Source organism: Microcaecilia unicolor, chromosome 10 (assembly GCF_901765095.1).
Source record: "Microcaecilia unicolor chromosome 10, aMicUni1.1, whole genome shotgun sequence".
In the NCBI taxonomy this organism is placed as follows: domain Eukaryota; kingdom Metazoa; phylum Chordata; class Amphibia; order Gymnophiona; family Siphonopidae; genus Microcaecilia; species Microcaecilia unicolor.
This window is the reverse complement of record NC_044040.1, coordinates 11,266,133-11,288,942: the sequence shown is the minus strand read 5'-3', so window position 1 is coordinate 11,288,942 and position 22,810 is coordinate 11,266,133. Positions and strand designations below refer to the sequence as shown.

The following is a 22,810-nucleotide window of genomic DNA, read 5'->3' as shown; positions in this document are numbered from 1 at the left end:
ATCAATAAAGGCCTCACACATTCCCTTTTTTATATGAGTTACCTGCAACATTTTGCAATATTTGCAATTTATGTATTAATGTACTTACCAGATCTACATAAAGTGCAAAACCCAAAGTACTGATCACTGTTTTAAGGATTCATTCCTAGCTGAATAGGGTTGTTTTTTTTTTTTTTTAATGTTTTATTAATAAGAGTAACAGACTTCCATCTTACAACCATTTTTTCCGCTCAAAGGCACACTGCCAACGTAGAGCGTACATCAACTAGATTTCCAAGTACATTACCAAAACTATACATAACATATGTAGTACAGAGTATTTAACATTGAACGTGAACTCCTAAGCACCTATCAGCCATCTAACAATCCTTAATACCCCAGACCTATCTGGGCTATGTCCCCATGACTGGTGCGATACGTTACCCTCTTCATGTGCTTCTATCCATACACATCCATTCGTTCATGTCCGTTCTCTTAATTTTCTCATTATCCCCCTCCCTTCCCCCCTGTCCCTCCTCCCCTATCCCCTTTCCATTCGTGTGACTGCAGGTGGTTACTGATATTGGTATATATCAGAGATGTGTGAAAGAGGCTGTTATCTGTTGTCTTTGAAAAGAAATATCAATTGAAAAATAGAGATGTGTTTGCATCGGACCATGCTGGCCAGAAGGAGGAGGTGGTACAGGGGAAGAGAGCTGCTGGTACAGGTTGGCAGGATCAAATCAGTAGCGTAGCCAGTCACAGTATTCTGGGTGGGCCTCCCGCATGCACTTTCTGCACCTGCCCCACACCACCGACCCCCCCAAAATAAAATAAATACCTGAGCTGATGGGGGATCCCCAAGCCTCACCAGCTGAATATGTCCTCCTGCAGCCAGAACAAGTGATTTTCCTACCTGCTACAGCCAGCGGCAGTTTCCACCCATTGCTGCCGTGCTGGCTTCTCGGTTTTCAAGTATGTGCAAAAAACAAGCATATGCACGAGGTGGGGGGTTGGCACTGTGGCATTGGATGGAAAGCGCTGCCAGCCGATGCAAGACATCTTCAGCTGGCGGGGCTCGGGGATCCAGCCTAAACTTGTTAGTGTTGAATTGGTATAACAGAGAAAAAAGCCCTCAGAAACCGCTGGCAAAATGCCTGCGGTTTAGTGCATGGTTATATATTATTCAATTTATAACTCACACAGCGTTTCTATCACTGGGCAAAAAAACTCTGTCACCTCTGGGCTATATTATTTAAAAGCCTCAACAATTGTACTAACTGACAGCGGATGTTTTTAAATATCAGGCCCCCGCTAATGACCCGAATCAAATCAGCAAAAAAAGACTTAGCTTTTAAACTGAATTCAAGCACTCTTCATTGTCCGTTCAACGGAGATCACCGTTTCACCTAAGACCACGGCTTCATCAGGAACGGAGTGCTGATTATATGCTGAAATTAAATTGAAGGCATGACTTTTTTCAAAAATGGCGCCTCCAACGCTGTGTGAGTTATAAATTGAATAATATATAACCATGCACTAAACCGCAGGCATTTTGCCAGCGGTTTCTGAGGGCTTTTTTCTCTGTTATACCAATTCAACACTAACAAGTTTAGGCTGGAGCTCTCATATAGTATTGATTTATACGTTTTTGCTCCAGCACACTGCATTTTGTTCTAATTATTGTCTGATATGGGGCTCGGGGATCCCCACTAGCCATAAGGGTGACAGAATTTTCGGGTGGGCCCGAGCTGAGACTGGGTGAGCCCAGGCCCACCCATGGCTACGCCCCTGGATCAAATTAACAAAGGGGAGGGAAGGAGGGGTAAGGAAAGGGAAGGAAGGTGGTGCAGAGGTCAATACTGGAAATATCTAAGGGGATCCACCCATGAACGTTTGCTTAGGGCTCTTTTAAGAGTTAAAGTGGCTTTGACTTTAATTTCTCCCTTATCCCCTTTGTCCTGTACTTTTTCATTCCTGGGTTTCCTGTATATTTCTGTTTTCTCTGCATTCTACTAATAGCCCTCTTCTGCCAGCTATGAAGATATTTTATACAACTTATCAGGTGGATCTTCAAAGCAAGTTATGCTCTCCAGCAACTACTGAGCAAGTAACGTACTTGTATTTTACAAATTAAGCAGACAGGGACACTTTTACTAAAGGCATCAGGCCTGCCGCATGCCAGTCTGGAACTACTGCTGTGCTACCACAGGATCCTGGCGGTAGTTCCCACCCCCAGCACACACCACTTCCAGCGCTACAAAATTATTTTATAGTTTTGTAGCGCCGGTGCTTAACCGGCGGTAATTGGTTACTGTCAGGTAAGCGCGGGACAGGGGCGTAGCCAGACAACAGATTTTGGGTGGGCCTAGGCAAGAATTGGGTGGGCACCAAGTGTTCTCCCCCCCCCCCCCCCCCCCAAAAAAAAAATCTCAGCTGGTGGGAAAACGCTTCTTTCCACCTTGGCAGCAGGAATGCACTGAAAACTGAGCATGCGCAGGTGCCGGTGTCGTAAGAGTAGCGTTTTTGTTACCATCAGGGGAAAATCTTCAGCTGGCGGACCTTGGGATTCCCACCAGTTACCACTAAACATGTGCTACTGTTGGGTGGGCCTGAGCCATAAATGGGTGGGCCCTGGCCCACCCAAGCCCACCTGTGGCTACGCCACTGGCGCAGGATCCCTTACCACCACCTCAATGGGTGACAGTAAGTGCTCCCCCCGAAATGGCCGCACGGTAAGTGATTCACTGAGGGGCGTAGCCACGGGTGGGCCTGGACAGACCCAGGCCCAGCCACTTTCCCTCCAGGCCCACCCACCCAGCATCCCCTCGCCCGGGGTTTAAATCTTTTTTACCTCTGTCGAAGCGGCCGCGTCATTGAAAGCCCTGCCCATCAAGCCTTCCCTTCGTGAGTTTGTTCCCTCAGAGTCCCGCCTTCTGACGTCATTTCCTCTTTCCGCAAGGGCGGGACTCTGAGGGAATGAACTCACAAAGGGAAAGCTTCATGGGCAGGGCTTCCAATGACGCAGCCGCTTCGACGGAGGTAAAAAAAAGATTTAAACCAGAGGCTGGCCCCGGTATAGGTGTTCTTTCTGCTAGGAGGAGATCTTCTGCTGACGGGGCTTGTGGATCCCCTGTCAGCTCAGGTATTTCTTTTGGCTTTATTGGGGGGAGGAGAGAACCAGAGGGGGGCTGAGGAGAGCAGGAGAGCACCGGAGGGGGAGAAGGAGGGCAGGGAGAGCACTGGAGAGGGGCTGAGGAGGGCAGGGAAGAGATGAGTTTTCGGGCCCACCTTCTTTGGGCTCAGGCCCACCCTAAATTTGCCAGCTGGCTACGCTCCTGGATTCACTTACCGCATGGCCACCGCTGCGGTAAAAGGGGGCCTCAGCACGCATCAAAAACACGGGCTGATGCAAGCGCAGGCCCTCTTTTACCGCAGCTTAGTAAAATGACCCCCATAACAATTTAAATGGCCCAATATTAACAGCCTGACACAACCATATAAAAAAGAGGCCGTCGGAGGGCAGGCAACATGATCTGGAGTGTGGCAGTATTCTGGGTTAGCTATGCTTTTAAATAGCAGGTCTAAACTAGCCGCTTAATTGCATGTGTAATCTAATTGCTTAATAAGCCAATTAGCACCGATAATCAGGCACTAATCAATTATCGGTGCTAATTGGCAATCATTGGAATTTACACGTGCATCTTTATCATCGCTATTACATAAAGATGTGCACAAACATTTTTCTGCATGGATCCAAAAAGAGGGTGTGGCATTTCTGCAATTTGTGTGCATTGTTTCAGAATAAGAGAAATGGGACTTGATATACCACCTTTCTGTGGTATTTTGCAACTACATTCAAAGCGATTTACATATATTCAGGTACTTATTTTGTACCAGGGGCAATGGAGGGCTAAGTGACTTGCCCAGAGTCACAAGGAGCTGCAGTGGGAATCAAACTCAGTTCCGCAGGATCAAAGTCCACTGCACTAACCACTAGGCTACTCCTCCACTCATTCCACCAATAAGAGTCAACCTCATCAGTGATGTCACAATGGCTTGATTGCCCAATACTTGGCTCACTTCTGATATTGTGATGTCATAAGGGAAAGGGGGAAAGGGAAATGAGACTTGATATATCACCTTTCTGAGGTTTTTGTACTACATTCAAAGCGGTTAACATATATTCAGGTACTTATTTTGTACCAGGGGCAATGGAGGGTTAAGTGACTTGCCCACAGTCACAAGGAGCTGCCGTGGGAAATGAACGCAGTTCCCCAGGATCAAAGTTCACTGCACTAACCACTAGGCTACTCCTCCACTCAATCTGCACCTAATTTAATTGCAAGGATTCACACCAGGTTTCACTTGGTGTAAATCCTCATGAGTAAAATTTGGTGCGAAGCTCGGCGCCAAATGGTGCCCAATATGGACTGCCCTTTCTAGAATTACACTTAGCGGTCATTTTTTTTTCAGCACCATATACAGAATCTACCCTACACGGGTAATGCCAGCACAGCGCCCAGGCTATCCGTATATTCAGTGTTGCTTCCCATGTAAATAGTAACATGGATGGGCTTTTTCCATATGATTTCTAAGTCCAAATTTGGATGGTTTGCTCAAAACATCCAAAATTCAAGTGGGGAATATAGCCATTTTCAAAACGGAAAAATATCAATTTCTTTTCTCCAGAAATAGCTATTTGCTAGATGTTTTTCTGCTCTGTGCATTTATCTTTTTGGTCCATTTTTGAAAAAAAAAAATCCAAGTGAAAAATGCACAAAATCAAGGGGGTCTTTTACTAAAGATTAGCTTGAGATATCTGCAGCAGGGTCCATAGGAACAAAATGGGATCTGCTGCAGCAGGGCCGGTCCTAGGGTCTCTGGTGCCCCCCTGCAGACTATGGGTTGGCGCCCCCCCCCCCCCCAGCATCTCCTTTCTCTCTTCTCCCACCCTGCCCCTGTCCAACGATTCTCCTTCGCCCCCATCCCCCTCCCATTTATGGCCACCTGCCCGCCCTCTTCTCCCCCCAACATCCCCCTTTTTCTTCTTGCCACCCTGCATGGTTTAAGTCTTTTTTAATTTACCTCCATCCCAGCGGCCACGTCATTTCAAAGCCCTGCCCGTCTCTAGCCTTCCCTCCCTTCGTGAGTTCGTTCCCTCAGAGTCCCACTCTCGAGGAAATGACGTCAGAAGGTGGGACTCTGCGGGAACGAACTCATGAAGGGAGGGAAGGCTAGAGATGGGCAAGGCTTTGAAATGACGCGGCCGCTGGGACGGAGGTAAATACAAGATTTAAACCGCCAAGGGCGGCGTGGTGTGGCAGCACAGTGCTGCAGCGGCGCCCTTGAAGGCAGGCGCCCCCCTGCAGTGCTTACCCCGCTTACTGGGTTTGACCGGCCCTGTGCTGCAGATAACTTGAGCTAACCTTTAGTAAAAGACTCCCCAAGCCAATGGGATGTAGGAGGAGCCATCATTCTTAGTAGACTGGCCACACAGACATCCCAGGAGAGCAATGGGGCAACCTAGGAGGCACTGCAGTGGACATCAAATAAATGCTCACAGGTACACATCTCACTATTGGTCCCTTATCTTGTGTGCTGAGCCCCCTTAAAACCCACTATCCCCAACTGTACACCACTACAATAGCCCTTATGGGTGAAGGGGGCACCTATATGTGGATGCAGTGGGTTTCCAGTGAGTTTTGGAGGGCTCACAGTTTCCTCCACAAGTGGTAGGGTCAGGTATGTGCCTGGGTCCAGCTGTCTGCAGTGCACTGCACCCACCACTAGACTACTCCAGGGACCTGCAGGCTGTTCTAATGGACGAGTATAACATCTGAGGTTGGCATAGAGGCTGGCAAGTAATGGTTTTCATCACATTTTTGGGGGGTGGGAAGGGGTTAGTGATCACTGGGGGCGGTCATCCCTGATTCCCTCCAATGGTCATCTGGTCATTTAGGGCACTTGTTTGTGGCTTATTCGTTAATAGACCAAAACATCCAACTTATAGCCCTGGATGTTTTTTTGTTTTGTTCCATTATAGCAGAATGTCCAAGTGTTAGGAACACCAAAATCCCGCCCTTAACATGCCACTGACATGCCCCCTTGTGATCTGAACGCACTTCATAGAAGAACGTCTAAAAATTGGTTTTGAAAATATCAATATGGACATTTTAACATATTTTCAAAGCACTAAGAGGCTCATTTTCAAAGCACTTAGCCTCCCAAAGTTCCATAGAAACCTATGGAACTTAGCCTCCCAAAGTGCTTTGAAAATATGCCTCTTAGCCTTCCAAAGTTCCATAGGTTTCTATGGAACTTTGGAAGGCTAAGTGCTTTGAAAATATGCCTCTTAAGTCTCTTTTGAAAATGAGCCCCATAGAGGGGCATAATTGAACGAAAATGTCTATCTCCATGGGCGTTTATCTCCGAGAACGGGTCCGTGAAGGGGCGGACCGAACCGTATTTTTGAAAAAAATAGACGTCCATGTTTTATTCGACAATTTGTGAGCTGGGCGTTTTTGTTTTTCAGTGATAATGGAAAATGAAAGCGCCCAGCTCAAAAATGAATAAATCCAAGGCATTTGTTCGTGGGAGGGGCCAGGAGTCGTAGTGCACTGGTCCCCCTCACATGCCAGGACACCAACCGGGCACCCTAGGGGGCACTTTTACAAAAACAAAAAAAAAGGTAAAAGAGCTCCCAGGTGCATAGCACCCTTCCCTTGTGTGTTGAGCCCCCCAAATCCCCCTCAAAACCCACTGCCCACAAGTCTACACCATTACTGTAGCCCTAAGGGGTGAAGGGGGCACCTACATGTGGGTACAGTGGGTTTGGGGGGGTTGGACGACTAAGCATTAAGCAGCACAATTGTAACAGGTGGGGGGGGGTGGGCCTGGGTCCACCTGCCTGAAGTCCACTGCACCCCCTAACAACTACTCCAGGGACCTGCATACTGCTGCCAGGGAGGTGGGTATGACATTTGAGGGTGAAAAGAAAAAGTTGTGAAACATCATTTTTTGTGGTGGGAGGGGGTTAGTGACCACTGGGGGAGTCAGGGGAGGTCATCCCCGATTCCCTCTGGTGGTAATCTGGTCATTTAGGGCACTTTTTGGGGCCTTATTCGTGAAAAAACAGGGTCCAGGAAAAATGCCCTAAATTCTAGCTACAAACGCATACTTTTTTTCCATTATCGGCGAAAGGCGCCCATCTCTCCTCGGCCGATAACCACGCCCCAGTTCCACCTTCGCCACGCCTCCGACATGCCCCCGTCAACTTTGTACGCTTCCGCGATGGAGTGCAGTTGAAAACGTCCAAAATCGGCTTTCCATAATACCGATTTATTCGTTTTTGTGAGATAAACGTCTATCTCCCGATTTGGGTCGAAATCTAGGCGTTTTTCTCTTTCAATTATAAGGTGGATAGTAACACAGCAGCACTGAATATATGGATTAAGTTAAATGCCATAACTTAATCGCTGAAAACCCATCTATTCAAGGAAGCTTATCCAAACGCCATAACCTAACCCTACGAACCTACTTATTCATCACCTGATCTACGACAACGGCAATGACTCAGACCACGCCTCCTCCAATTTTTCCTTATGCTTACCCTGACCCTACCCCCTGAATATCTCAATCTAGCCTAAAACTAGCACCTTTCTCCTACTCCCTCTACCCCTCTCCCTTATAATATTACCTATCTATACATCCCCATTTCTCTGCTAAGCCTAGCCTGTTTTCTCTGTACTACTATGTAAGCCGCATTGAACCTGCTATGTGTGGGAAAGTGCGGGGTACAAATGTAACAAATAAATAAAATAAAAACTAGTTACCACACAAGCCCAATATGAGCCCCTTTGTCTTTACCATATTTGAGTCTTTTTTTTTTTTTAAGGAAATGGGACTTGATTGCTGAGGTTAAAACACTTTTGTTTCGAATAAAATGTGTTTGCTCTTTAAGAGACAGGTTAGGAGAATACCTGGTCTTGATTTCATTTTTAACACGTCGCCCTACCAGAATTCAATTCCATGTATCGTTTGTGGTCAAAATAGGATTCAGATAAAGGGATTTTCCAGCGGAGCTATTTTCAGATTGCCTTTATATGGCACGTCGTCGTTGTAGCTCTCCCCACTTAAAATTCAAGTAATGGAAGTGTTTTTGAGTATCCTAAATTTAAGATGACCACGACGGACAGTCCCCGCTCCCCAATCCTTTGGGAAACAATGTTGTAGGCTATCTGATCTTTTAAGTAAGCTCCCGTGCAGTGGTGAGGAAATGAAAATACCTTCTCTGCACACACAAAAAAATAGAAAAAGATTCATTAGTTTGTTCTTTGTGATCTGTTTTTAAGGTCAGAGTTGTAGATAGTTTGACAACACTTCCTTTTACGTGCATGTGGTCTAGTGATGTGGCTCAGATAATTTTCTGTTTATACCCAGAGGTTTGTCTAAAGATTTTGAGATTGTTAATTGGGAGAAGTAGGTGTGCTGATATATATATCAAGATGGGTGGGGAGGGGGGGGGGGATTTTTCCATTGTGGCAAAAGGGGCCAGTGCCTGGAGTCCACTGTCTGCAGCCGTTAAGGGTCCACCAACATCAGTAGTATTTATTTATTTATTTTCAAAACGTCTATACCGCTTAAATCCAAGTGGTTTACAAAAAAACAAACACAATATAAATAAAATTCAAATTAAGAAGATGAAAACACACACACACAAAATTTTAAACACTAACCCCTCTGTTTACTAAGCCGTGCTAGTGGCTGCTGCATGGCAATACCGACACAGCCCGTTCAAAGTGAATGGTTTGCATTGGCATTAGCGCATCGTCAGCTGCTAGCGTGGCATGGAGGGGCATAATCGAACGGGGCGCCCAAGTTTTCATGAGGGCGTCCTCGCAGGACAACCCCCTTAAAGGGGCGGGGCAACCCGTATTATCGAAACAAGATGGGCGTCCATCTTTCGTTTCGATAATACGGTCGGGGACGCCCAAATCATGACATTTAGGTCGACCTTAGAGATGGTAGTCTTTAGGTCGTTTTTGAGATGGTCGTCCCCGGTTTTCGGCGATAATGGAAACCGAGGACGCCCATCTCAAAAACGACCAAATCCAAGCCATTTGGTCATGGGAGGAGCCAGCATTCGTAGTGCACTGGTCCCCCCCTGACATACCAGGACACCAACCGGGCACCAGGGCCGTGCCGACGCGGTAAGCGAGGTAAGCATGGCAGGAGGGCGCCATCCTCTGGGGGGCGCCCCGCCCCACCATGCTTACCTCGCCCTCTTCACCCCAGATCCTTTTTTTTTTTTTTTTTAATTTACCTCTCCGGCGCGCGGCAGCGTAGGCAGCATTAGTGAGAAGGAGGCGGCGCTCCCCCGGCCGCCCCGACGTGTCTTCCCTTCGCTCGGTTCCGCCTTCTTCTGACGTCATTTCTGACATCAGAAGAAGGCGTGACACAGCGAAGGGAAGACACGTCGGGGTGGGGGAGCGCCGCCTTCTTCTCACTAACGCTGCCTACGCTGCCACGCGCCAGAGAGGTAAATTTAAACAAACAAAAAAAAAAGGATCTGGGGAGAAGAGCGCGGGTAGTGTAGCGCTCGTTTTCGGGGGGGGGCGGGCGCCGGAGAGGCCAACTGCAGGGGGGCGCCGGAGACCCTAGGCACGGCCCTGCCGGGCACCCTAGGGGGCACTGCAGTGGACTTCAGAAAAAGGTCCCAGGTGCAAGGGCCACGGGGTAGCTGGGTGATAACTCAAAACTAACGCATGCTGGGCGTGCGTAGGCACCTACGTGGCATAGTAATAGGGCCCCTTAAAAACCTACTATACCTAAAAGTACACCACTACAGTAGCCATCAAATTTTCAGGTGTCTTATAAATTCAGGTACAGTAGATATTTCTATGTTCCAGGAGGTCCCACATATTTGTACTACTACTACTACTACTATTTAGCATTTCTATAGCGCTACAAAGCGTACGCAGCGCTGCACAAACATATAAGAAAGACAGTCTCTGCTCAAAGAGCTTACAATCTAATAGACAAAAATAAAGTGAGCAAATCAATTAATGTGTACAGGAAGGAGGAGAGGAGGGTAGGTGGAGGCTCAGTCCACCAATAAGAGCCAACCTCATCAGTGATGTCACAATGGCTTGATTGCCTGATACTTGGCTCACTTCTGATATTGTGATGTCATAAGGGAAAGGGGGAAAGGGAAATGGGACTTGATATACCGTCTTTCTGAGGTTTTTGCAACTACATTCAAAGCGGTTTACATATATTCAGGTATTATTTTGTACCAGGGGCAATGGAGGGTTTAGTGACTTACCCAGAGTCACAAGGAGCTGCACTGCACTAACCAATAGGCTACTTCTCTACTACTACTACTAGTACTATTTAGCATTTCTATAGCGCTACAAAGCGTACACAGTGCTGCACAAACATAGAAGAAAGACAGTCCCTGCTCAAAGAGCTTACAATCTAATAGACAAAAAATAAATAAAGTAAGCAAATCAAATCAATTAATGTGTACAGGAAGGAGGAGAGGAGGGTAGGTGGAGGCGAGTGGTTACAAGTGGTTACGAGTCAAAAGCAATGTTAAAGAGGTGGGCTTTCAGTCTAGATTTAAAGGTGGCCAAGGATGGGGCAAGACGAAAGACAGTCCCTGCTCAAAGAGCTTACAATCTAATAGACAAAAATAAAGCAAACAAAGTAATTAATTTGTAGAGGAGAGAGGAGAGGAGGGTAGGTGGAGGCGAGTGGTTACAAGCGGTTACGAGTCAAAAGCAATGTTAAAGAGGTGGGCTTTCAGTCTAGATTTAAAGGTGGCTAAGGATGGGGCAAGACGTAGGGGCTCAGGAAGTTTATTCCAGGCGTAGGGTGCAGCGAGTCAAAAGGCGCGAAGTCTGGAGTTGGCAGTAGTGGAGAAGGGAACAGATAAGAAGGATTTATCCATGGAGCGGAGTGCACGGGAAGGGGTGTAGGGAAGGACGAGTGTGGAGAGATACTGGGGAGCAGCAGAGTGAGTACATTTATAGGTTAGTAGAAAAAGTTTGAACAGGATGCGAAAACGGATAGGGAGCCAGTGAAGCGACTTGAGGAGAGGGGTAGTATGAGTAAAGCGACCCTGGCGGAAGACGAGATGGGCAGCAGAGTTTTGAACTGACTGGAGAGGGGAAAGGTAACTAAGTGGGAGGCCAGCAAGAAGCAGATTGCAATAGTCTAAACGAGAGGTGACAAGGGTGTGGATGAGGGTTCTGGTAGAGTGCTCGGAAAGAAAGGGCCGGATTTTATGGATGTTGTAAAGAAAGAAACGTACAGAAATATGAGTTAAAGTGTGAGTTACACCTGAGTCCTGTTGTTCAACATCCACTCCACTGACCACTAGGGTACACTTGCTTGCTGCTCTAATAGGAATGGCCATAATTATAAAGAACAAAATTACCGAGCATATATGTAGGCATAGATTAATGAGTCAAAGCCAACATGGATTTAGTCAAGGGAAATCTTGCATCACCAATCTACTACATTTCTTTGAAGGGGTGAATAAACCTGTGGATAAAGGTGGGCTGGTCGATATTGTGTATCTGAATTTTGAAGTACCTTATGAACAACTCCTGAGGAAATTACAAAGTCATGGGACAGGAGGTAGTGTCCTATTGTGGATTAAGAACTGGTGAAAAGATAGAAAACAGAGAGTAGAGTTAAATGGTCAGTATTCTCAGTGGGGAAGGGTAGATAGTGGAGTTCCCCAGGGGTCTGTGCTGGGACCGCTGCTTTTTAACATATTTATAAATGATCTAGAGATGGGAGTAACTAGTGAGGTAATTAAATTTGCTGATGACAGAAAGTTATTCAATCTCAAGAGGATTGTGAGAAATTGCAAGAGCACCTTACGAGACTGAGCATCCAAATGAGAGATGACATTTAATGTGAACAAGTGCAAAGTGATGCATGTAGGAAAGACGAACCCAAACTATAGCTACACGATGCAAGATTCCACATTAGGAGTCACCAACCAGGGAAAGAATCCCATGTCCTAAGGCCATTTTTACTGCATGGGAAAATGTCCCAAATTTCTAAGTTTTTCTATTAATGGTCATGCGCTAATGTTCCCTTATAACTGTAAATAATTATCACATTGATCCAGGTATCTACCATGGAAACAATAAAGGGGAAAGGGAAATGGGACTTGATTTACCACCTTTTTGAGGTTTTTACAACTACATTCAAAGCAGTTTACATATATTCAGGTACTTATTTTGTACCAGGTGCAATGGAGGGTTAAGTGACTTGCCCAGAGTCACAAGGAGCTGTGGTGGGAATTGAATCCAGTTCCCCAGAATCAGAGTCCAATGCACTAACCACTAGGCTACTCCTCCACTAGCAACATTCCATGTAGAAGCCTGCCCTTGCAGATCAGCAATGCGGCCGCGCAGGCTTCTGTTTCTGTGAGTCTGACGTCCTGCACGTACGTGCAGGACATCAGACTCACAGAAACAGAAGCCTGTGCGGCTGCGTTGCTGCCTCTACATGGAATGTTGCTAGTGGAATAACAACATTCCATGTAGAATTTCAAATAGTAGCAACAGAATCTCAATAGTAGCAACATTCCATGTAGAATCTCAAATAGGGAAAAGGGAACTGGGACTTGATATACTGCCTTTCTGAGGTTTTTGCAACTACATTCAAAGCAGTTTACATATATTTAGGTACTTATTTTGTACCTGGGGCGATGGAGGGTTAAGTGACTTGCCCAGAGTCACAAGGATCTGCAGTGGGAATTGAACTCAGCTCCCCAGGATCAAAGTCCACTGTGAGTCTCACAGAAACAGAAGCCTGTGCGGCTGCGTTGCTGATCTCAAGGGCACGCCTCTACATGGAATGTTGCTAGTGGAATAGCAACATTCCATGTAGAATCTCAAATAGGGAAAAGGGAACTGGGACTTGATATTCTGCCTTTCTGAGGTTTTTGCAACTACATTCAAAGCGGTTTACATATATTCAGGTACTTATTTTGTACCTGGGGCAATGGAGGGTTAAGTGACTTGCCCAGAGTCACAAGGAGCTGCAGTGGGAATTGAACTCAGCTTCCCAGGATCAAAATCCACTGCACTAACCACTAGGCTACTCCTCCATTCAAGATTCAGGACCTGATATTCAGACTGTGGGAGTTAGCCCAGCTAACTTCTGCCGTTGATGCTGAGCCTAGATCTTCAATGCTGGGTGGTGCATCTCAGAATGCACCTCATAGGCAGGGCGCTGCCATTTTGAAGATGACATTTGCCAAAGTAGAAGAAACTGGGAATTGCTCCTACTTCATTGACAGTATGGCTCTGGAGGGGGCCTGAGCAAGGAATTAAAGATATCAGGAACTAAAAAGTTAGGTCTTGGGGGGGGGGGGGGGGGGAGACTGCCATTAGACACCAGGGAATAACTGGTAAATAATAAGAATGTGATTTTGCAATAGAACTGGGGGGGGGGGGGGGTATATAAGGATGGTGTTTGAGGGCTACAGAGGGCTCTGGAGCAGAGATGTAATCTATGGTTTTGTTTTTGGGTCACATCAAATTGTCGCTTTTGATCTAGTGTGAGATAAACTTCAGGAAACAAAATTTTTCACAGGTCCCTGACCACAGGATTAAAAAATGTCCAATCTACTTCTTTCTCTTTGGTTGTTGAGCTTGGTCCTCCAGAGCTGAAAAAAGGCAGTTCAGCAAATGTATGTGTGTCCCCCACCCTAACCTGAGCCCTAGTCCTCTCTCCCCTGGCTGAAGGAAAGCAGTGATCTTCTCTACCTACCTTTTCATCTTCGGCTGCTTATTGTTCCACCCCAAGGAGCTTCATACCAAGGGCAGCTGCCACTATTGCTAACCCTTTGAAACAACCCTGCCAGACTCGTGGAGGGGCATTTTTGATGTGGCACCTAAGTCAGATTTTGGATGTTTTGCGCCAAATGTCCCAAATTAGAATAGCAAATGTAACCATTTTCAAAAAAAAAAAAAAAAGCAAAACGTCTATCTTTGTTTTTCGAAAATATCGTTTCTAACAAGATTTTGTGCTCTGTGCGTTTATCTTTTCAACCATTTTCGAAAAATCAAGCCATTGGGATGTTGGAGGGGCCAGCATCATTGTCCCCCAGACATCCCAGGAGAGCAATGGCGCACCCTAGGGGACAATGCTGTGGACTTCATATCAATGCTCCCAGGTACACATCTCACCGTTGCTCCCTTGTCTTGTCTGCTGAGCCCGCCAAACCCCACCCAAAACAGACTACCCACAACTGTACACCAATGCAATAGTCTTTATGGGTGGAGGCACCTATATGTGAGTACAGTGGGTTTCTGGTGAGTTTTGGAGGACTCACAGTTTCCACCACAAGCGTAACAGGTAGGGAGAGGTAGGAGTCTGGGTCTACCTGTCTGCAAATCGCAACTTTTGAACTCAAGCAAGAGGGATCATCTTGGCTCCAATTTTACCGAGCGATCGAGTATATTTCGGCATTTAACGGGACAATTCATCCAACCTGTCATCCTAAAAGGAGTAAGTTCCGTTGCTTCTTAAACGTCATGACTTATTTGACCCCAGACGCAGGTGCTTCGTGCTGAAACACAGCCCATGTTGGGTCACCGAGGGAAGAATTGACGTTCAAGTGATATGATTAAAGAAATTATGTCCCGATCTTGAAGGCTCCTGTTGCTTCTTTTTGCTATTTTTATTTATTTATTTAACACATTTATACCCCACATTTTCCCACTAGTCGCAGGCTCAATGTGGCTTACACAATACCGTAGGGCAGACTACAGTTCAGTAAAATACAGTTAAACAATGTAAAGTAAGGTGGTGATCATATAAGTATCGTATAAAACAGCAAAGATAATAAAAAGATAATAAAAAATCAATAAGGTCCATAAATTTTGCTGTGATAAAGAAGCAGTAACTTGAGTCTGGAAAATAAGCCTTCTGGAATAGGGTTGTCTTTAATAATTTCCTGAAATTTAGATGGTTCTGAGTTGATTTTAAGAATTTGGGCAATGCATATGAAGGAGAAACTGGATGCATAGGTAGATTTGTATTTTAGGCCATAGCAATCTGAGTAATGTATAGGATCGAGAAGAACTGAACTGTTTCTAGGTGGTAAATCTATTAAATTTAACATGTATCCTGGAACATGTCCATAAACAATCTTATGAACCAAGGTGCAAACCTTAAAGGCAATACGTTTCTTGATGGGAAGCCAGTGTAATTTTTCACGAAGGGGCCTGGCAGATTCAGATTTTGATTTACCAAAGATAAGTCTTGCTGCCGTGTTCTGGGCAGTCTGAAGTTTCTTAATTAGTTGTTCCTTACGTCCTGCCATAGGCGTAGTTTGACTGTTTCATTTGGGGGGGGGGGGGGGACAAAGAATGGGTGGAGCATATTAGCATATCATTTGCATATATACATATGCAAATGAATATGCTAATATGGAGGAAGGAATTGAAATTTACAGGCAAAATATCACAGATGCACATTTCAAAAAGCTGACACATTTCAATTAATAAATTATGAATAAAATACTTTTATCTACCTTTGTTGTCTGATCATTTAGTTTTTCTATTCGCTTTGGTCCCAGTGTCTTCTGTTTTATGCAGTGTCTTCTTTCAAGTAGGCTTCCCTCTGCTCCCCACCCTCCCAGTCCCATCCATCTCTTGCTCCTTCCCTCTGCTCCCCACCCCTCCCAGTCCCATCCATCTTCTGTTCCTTCCCTCTGCTCACCATCCCTCCGTCCCATCCATCTTCTGCTCCTTCCCTCTGCTGTGCCTGACCTCTCCCAATCCCATCCATCTCCTGGTCCATCCCTCTGCTCCCCACCCTCCCAGTCCCATCCATCTCTTGCTCCTTCCCTCTGCTCACCTCCTCTCCCAGTCCCATCCATCTTCTGTTCCTTCCCTCTGCTCACCATCCCTCCGTCCCATCCATCTTCTGCTCCTTCCCTCTGCTGTGCCTGACCTCTCCCAATCCCATCCATCTCCTGGTCCATCCCTCTGCTCCCCACCCCTCCCAGTCCCATCCATCTCTTGCTCCTTCCCTCTGCTCCCCACCCCTCCCAGTACCATTCATCTTCCCTCTTCTCCCCACCCCTCCCAGTTCCATCCATCTTCCTTCTACTGCCCCCCCCCCCCAGCGAGGTCCAAGATCGTGACTCCGTTTACCCCCTCTCTTCCTCCTTCCCTCTGGCGCAGGCAACAGTCTTCAGCTTTTTCAGCGTTCCTGGCAGCGGTAGCGATGTACACGCTGCCTTCGGTCTGCCCCGGAAGCCTTCTCTTCAAGTTCCTGTTCCCACCTATGCGGGAACAGGAACTTGAAGAGAAGGCTTTGGGGCAGAGCCGAAGGCAGCGTGTACATCGCTACCGCTGCCAGGAATGCTGAAAAAGACTGCTGCCTGCGCCGGAGGGAGGGAGGAAGAGAGAGGGGTAGACGGACACGCTCCTCTCCGTCCGCTTGGCTTCCCTGCCCTCTCTGTCTGCGTCCCGCCTTCCTCTGACGTCAGAGGAAGGCGGGACGCAGACAGAGAGGGCAGGGAAGCCAAGCGGATGGAGAGGAGCGCATGCCTGCATGTGTTGTTTTTTTTTTTAACTAATGGCGCAGCGGCGCTTCGTCGTCGTTTGGGGGGGCATTGCCCCCCCATCGCCCCCCCCAGTCTACGCCTATGCGTCCTGCCATAGACTCTGTTGCAGTAGTCTAGATGGCTTAATACCATTGACTGTACCAAGTTGCGGAAAACATCTCGAGGGAAAAAAGGTTTTATACGTTTGAGTTTCCACATTGAGTAGAACGTTTTCTTTGTGGTGCAATTTACTTGCAATTTGGACTTTGTTCTGTACTTTGGACACTCTCTGTGCTGTATTGTTTTGTAATATGGCATCAAGATTGCCCTGAAAAGATAAAGAGGAGCAGCAGCAGCTAAGATGGCGGCTCAATAGGTCCTGCCGAGCCCTTCGGTCAGTTCTGTTTGGACTTTGGAAATTGTGGCAGAGGTTCGGGCTGCGGTGGAAGCTGCACTGGATGCAAAACTGCCAACAATTACATGACAGAGCGGAGGCCGCCCACGAGTGTTTGTACAGCATAGAATTGGCGTTAGATGCGGAGCAGCCTAGAGTTGGGCGTTTTGGAAGGAAAGGCGCAGTGTACAACATGTGATGTGGCTCAGCTACGGCTCACTGTCCAGCGACTGGAATGTAAATTGGACAATTTGGAGGGCAGTTGCAGGTATAATACTTTGCATCTGGTAGGGCTGGCTGAGTCTTTGAAAGATGTGGAGCTCGTGAGAATTCTGGAGTCCTGGCTCCCACAGTCTTTTAAGTTTGGATTTGTTGGTCGTTAGAGGATCCTTTTAAAAATAGACTGGGCCTGTAGGGTGGGCTCCAAGAGTAGCAGTCTCCCAGCTGGTGTGGGAACTTAGGCCACTACCTCTTTGAGTTCCGTATTTATCGGCAGTCTTCGTTGTTTTGAACTCGATGATGTTGGACCTTCTATTCTAGGATATAACAAAAGAGAGGGAAAGAAGTACAAACTAAAGTCCAAACAAAAAAAAACAAAACAGCACCACGGGCCTTTAAAAATGAAACACAGTTCTTTAATGAATGAGCCTTGACAAAAAGACCCGACACGGGCCGTGTTTCGGTGACTAGCACCTGCGTCAGGGGTCACAGTGATGACATGGAAAACTTGGGGAATAACTCGAATATATTCCTCTACAATATATTATTCCTTACCCCACGTCTCCTATAGTCAAAGCAACAAGGCGCTTTCTCTTTCTGTATCCAAATGGAATATATTCGAGTTATTCCCCAAGTTTTCCACGTCATCACTGTGACCCCTGATGCAGGTGCTAGTCACCGAAACACGGCCCGTGTCGGGTCTTTTTGTCAAGGCTCATTCATTAAAGAACTGTGTTCCATTTTTAAAGGCCTGTGGTGCTGGTTTTTTTTGTTTGGACCTTCTATTCTAAGCATTTCTTTTATGTCTAGTTTTTACTTCTTTTGTAAATTGCATTTTCTTTGTGACCAACAGGAAGGCGGTCTTTTAATTTACTCCGGTTCTGGCAGAATATTATTAGTCTGATGGGGATACGTGGCTTGTTATAGTGGAGTTTTAAAAAGGTTTGGACGGCTTCCTACAGGAAAAGACCATAGACCATTATTAAATTGGACCTGGGGAAAATCCACTATTTCTGGGATAAGCAGCATAAATATTTTGTACTTTTTTGGGATCTTGCCAGGTATTTGTGAACTAGATTGGCCACTGTTGGAAACAGGATGCTGGGCTTGATGGGCCTTTGGTCTGTCCCAGTATGGCAACACTTATGTACTTAGGATTCTGAATGGAATCTTGCTACACTTTGAAATTCTGCATGGAATCTTGTTATTCTTTAGAATTCTAGAATCTTGCTGCTCTTTGGGGTTCTACATGGAATGTTGCTATTGTTTGGGTTTCTGCCAGGTACTTGTGACCTGGATTGGCCACTGTTGGAAACAGGATGCTGGGCTCGATGGACCTTTGGTCTGTCCCAGTATGGCAATACATATGTACTTATGATACTTATAATGTCTGCTTTGGTCAGAATATAGTGAGTCCCTATAACCAGCCCCTCCAAATGACACAATGATTACAATTTAGAACTAATTACTACTCTAACTGATGAAGCCAATACTTCCTATGTGCACATCCGTATGCTGCACAAGCTGGCATGTTGAAAAATATAAGCAAGATCAAATAAAAATGCCACCAACAATAAAGAATGACAATGTGGGTAGAGATGATCATAGATCTGCTTGCTTTGTTTGGGTAATGGGGGTGATGGGTGCACGGAACAGAGGAGAGGGAAAGAGAGACAAACCTCATAAGCTTCAATTGCCTTAATCTAACCACCTTGGACAGCTCTCTCCTACTCGCTCCCTTAGTTCCAGCTCCCAGCACCGCTGCCTTCTTCATTTTCCGAGCCGCCGGCAGCGTGAGTGAGGTAAGCAAGCAAGCGCACTGCCTTTGGCAGCTCCAGAAGCTCTCCCTGTGTTACAGCATCCTGCCTATGCGGGACAGGAAATTGCAGCAGAGGGAAAGCTTCCAGGCCAGTGAAGGCAGTGTGCTTACCTTACTGATGCTGCTGGTAGCCCGGAAAATTGAAGAAAACAGTACTGCAGGGAGCCGAAAGGGAGTAGGAGAGAGCTGACCAAGGCGGTTAGCTTGAGAACAGGAGACAGCATGACGGCTGAAGCAGGGAATGGGAAGACAACCAGTAGTGCCCAAAACCCAGGCATTTGTCTGGCCACCAGGTTTGGGGGAGCCTGAGGCTGGAGTGTGTGTAGGGGGCTGGGCCCACAAGGCCCCCGAGGTTACGCTACTGCAGCACAAGCCACAGGGGAGGAAGAGGACGCCGCCGAGAGAGGACCTGAGTCACCTGAGCCCACTCCCAAAATTCTTAAAAAATTAACAAATGGCTCATGCGAGCTGGCTCCAGAACACCACTGCCCATCTCTAAATCCTTAAGAGGTCCCACCAGGACTTCTCTGAGCTCCCTCAGTATCTTGGGATGTATCCCATCTGATCCCATTCCTTTATCCACTTTCAGATTTTCAAGCTGTTTATAGACGCTTTCTTCTGTGAATGGCGCTATATCCACTCCATTCACAGATATATCCTGAGCAGCTGACCAGGGTCCTTCTCCAGGATTTTCTTCCCTGAACACTGAAGTGAAGTATTTGTTTATTTAGCAGTTGGCTTTATCCTGGTTGCTCTCGGAGAATGGAGTTGGATGCATGTTTCACATGCCTAAGGACTGCCTTTTCTGGGATGATCTCCCACTTGTGTGCAGAAATCCCCAGTTAAAGGTAAGCAAGAATGCTTTATCGGTTTTTATTTATTTATTTATTATGCGTAGGGCAGTGGCGTAGCCAAGGGTGGGCTTGGGTGGGCCCAGGCCCACCCAGTACCAGCATAGCTATAATGTGGCTGGCAGGGATCCCCATGCCCCACCAGCCGAAAACTCCCAACAACTGTCCCTCCTGCATACCTTGTAAATAGCAGATCTTCGCCTGAAGTGAGCAGTGACTGATGCATACTGCTCGCACCGGCCCCATAGCCTTTGCTCTGATGTATTCTTGCCTAGGCGGAAACAGGAAGTTGCATCAGAGGGAAGGGTATGGAGCCAACATCAGCACTGTGTATTAGTTGCTGCCCGTTGCTAGTGAAAATCTGCTGTTTAAAAGGTATGCGGGAGAGGGCGGATATTTGAGAGACCATATGGCATGCAGGTGAGAGACCACATCATCTGTGGGATGAGGCGGGGTTCTTCTGCCCACCCATCTTGGGTCCAGGCCCACCCAGAATTGGGTGTCTGGCTACGCCCCTGTAGGGTTGTCGCTGTTTGGGAGATGATCAGATCTCTTTCTGAAAATGGCAGATACAACTCAAGGTCAGGTATACACAAAAACTAGCACACATGAGTTTATCTTGTTGGGCAGACTGGATGGACTTGCAGGTCTTTTTCTGCCGTCACCTACTGTGTTACTAAAGGCTTAAGACCTGTAAATTCCACCCTGCCGAAAAGCGCTTCCTCCAACTTCTGCTTTCAAGGTAGGTGGCAAAGAGCATTGGCCCTCCAGCCGCTAGGTGTCGCAAGCAAACAATGAGCTCAGTCCCCACTGGGCGGAGTCCCGTCATTACGCACCGCGCCTACATTTCCTTGATTCCTCCGTTGCGTCGGGGACGTTGATCGGCCTAAGCCGGTGGCGGATTTGGGCCGCGAGGGAGGCCGCGCTCTCTCTGCTCGGGCCGGCGCTGTCTTCGGAGTCCCCAGGTGAGTTCCGGGGTCCGGGACTCACGCTTCTGCCTCTCCGGCTCTTACACCGAGCTCCCCCCCCCCTTCACTTTGCGGGTTGGATCCGTCACTGTTCTGCACGCTCTCCCTCCTCCTCCCCCCCCCCCCCCCCAGATTTGCCGTTCATTAGATCGAGAATTTTGAATGTGGCCAAATCAAAAGAGGTGTCAGGAACGTTATAGCAGTAGCAGCCTTTTGGGAAGTAAATGAATATCAGAACGTAACAAGGAGATCGTAATGATTTAGGGGAGGGGGGGATCCTGTCAGCCTTGAGGGTGTGCAAGGGGGGAGGGGGGATCCTGTCAGCCTTGAGGGTGTGCAAGGGGGGAGGGGGGATCCTGTCAGCCTTGAGGGTGTGCAAGGAGGGGGGGGATCCTGTCAGCCTTGAGGGTGTGCAAGGGGGGAGGGGGGATCCTGTCAGCCTTGAGGGTGTGCAAGGGGGGAGGGGGGATCCTGTCAGCCTTGAGGGTGTGCAAGGGGGAAGGGGGGATCCTGTCAGCCTTGAGGGTGTGCAAGGAGGGGGGGGGGGATCCTGTCAGCCTTGAGGGTGTGCAAGGAGGGAGGGGGATGGGATCCTGTCAGCCTTGAGGGTGTGCAAGGAGGGAGGGGGGTTTCTGTCAGCCTTGAGGGTGTGCAAGGAGGGAGGGGGATGGGATCCTGTCAGCCTTGAGGGTGTGAAAGGGGGGAGGGGGTTCCTGTCAGCCTTGAGGGTGTGCAAGGGGGGAGGGGGTTCCTGTCAGCCTTGAGGGTGTGCAAGGGGGGAGGGGTTCCTGTCAGCCTTGAGGGTGTGCGAGGGGGGATGGGATCCTGTCAGCCTTGAGGGTGTGCAAGGGGGGAGGGGGGATCCTGTCAGCCTTGAGGGTGTGCAAGGGGGGGAGGGGGGGAATCTGTCAGCCTTGAGGGTGTGCAAGGGGGGAGGGGGGATGGGATCCTGTCAGCCTTGAGGGTGTGCAAGGGGGAGGGGGTTCCTGTCAGCCTTGAGGGTGTGCAAGGGGGGAGGGGGGATCCTGTCAGCCTTGAGGGTGTGCAAGGGGGGGAGGGGGGGAATCTGTCAGCCTTGAGAGTGTGCAAGGAGGGAGGGGGATGGGATCCTGTCAGCCTTGAGGGTGTGCAAGGGGGGAGGGGGGATCCTGTCAGCCTTGAGGGTGTGCAAGGGGGGGGGGGGGGGAATCTGTCAGCCTTGAGGGTGTGCAAGGGGGGAGGGGGGATGGGATCCTGTCAGCCTTGAGGGTGTGCAAGGGGGGAGGGGGTTCCTGTCAGCCTTGAGGGTGTGCAACGGGGGAGGGGGGATGGGATCCTGTCAGCCTTGAGGGTGTGCAAGGGGGGAGGGGGTTCCTGTCAGCCTTGAGGGTGTGCAAGGGGGGAGGGGGGATCCTGTCAGCCTTGAGGGTGTGCAAGGGGGGGAGGGGGGGAATCTGTCAGCCTTGAGAGTGTGCAAGGAGGGAGGGGGGATGGGATCCTGTCAGCCTTGAGGGTGTGCAAGGGGGGGGGGGGGATCCTGTCAGCCTTGAGGGTGTGCAAGGGGGGGAGGGGGGGAATCTGTCAGCCTTGAGGGTGTGCAAGGGGGGAGCGGGGATGGGATCCTGTCAGCCTTGAGGGTGTGCAAGGGGGGAGGGGGTTCCTGTCAGCCTTGAGGGTGTGCAAGTGGGGAGGGGGGATGGGATCCTGTCAGCCTTGAGGGTGTGCAAGGGGGGAGGGGGTTCCTGTCAGCCTTGAGGGTGTGCAAGGGGGGGGGGGGGGGAATCTGTCAGCCTTGAGAGTGTGCAAGGAGGGAGGGGGGATGGGATCCTGTCAGCCTTGAGGGTGTGCAAGGGGGGAGGGGGGATCCTGTCAGCCTTGAGGGTGTGCAAGGGGGGGAGGGGGGAATCTGTCAGCCTTGAGGGTGTGCAAGGGGGGAGGGGGGATGGGATCCTGTCAGCCTTGAGGGTGTGCAAGGGGGGGAGGGGGTTCCTGTCAGCCTTGAGGGTGTGCAAG

General features: G+C 48.3%; 2 protein-coding genes across 2 annotated transcripts in view; one reads left to right on the top strand and one right to left on the bottom strand.

Annotated features, from left to right (window-relative positions):
- LOC115478994 overlaps positions 1 to 22,810 on the bottom strand; it is a 91,935-nt gene that overhangs the window by 68,498 nt on the left and 627 nt on the right. The window lies entirely within an intron of this gene.
- The window catches only part of RBM17 (RNA binding motif protein 17), a 241,413-nt gene continuing 239,378 nt past the window's right edge, over positions 20,776 to 22,810 (top strand). Inside the window, exon 1 of the mRNA XM_030217191.1 lies at positions 20,776 to 20,815. The gene's annotated coding sequence lies outside the window, so the exon portion shown is untranslated. The remainder of the gene's footprint in view (positions 20,816 to 22,810) is intronic.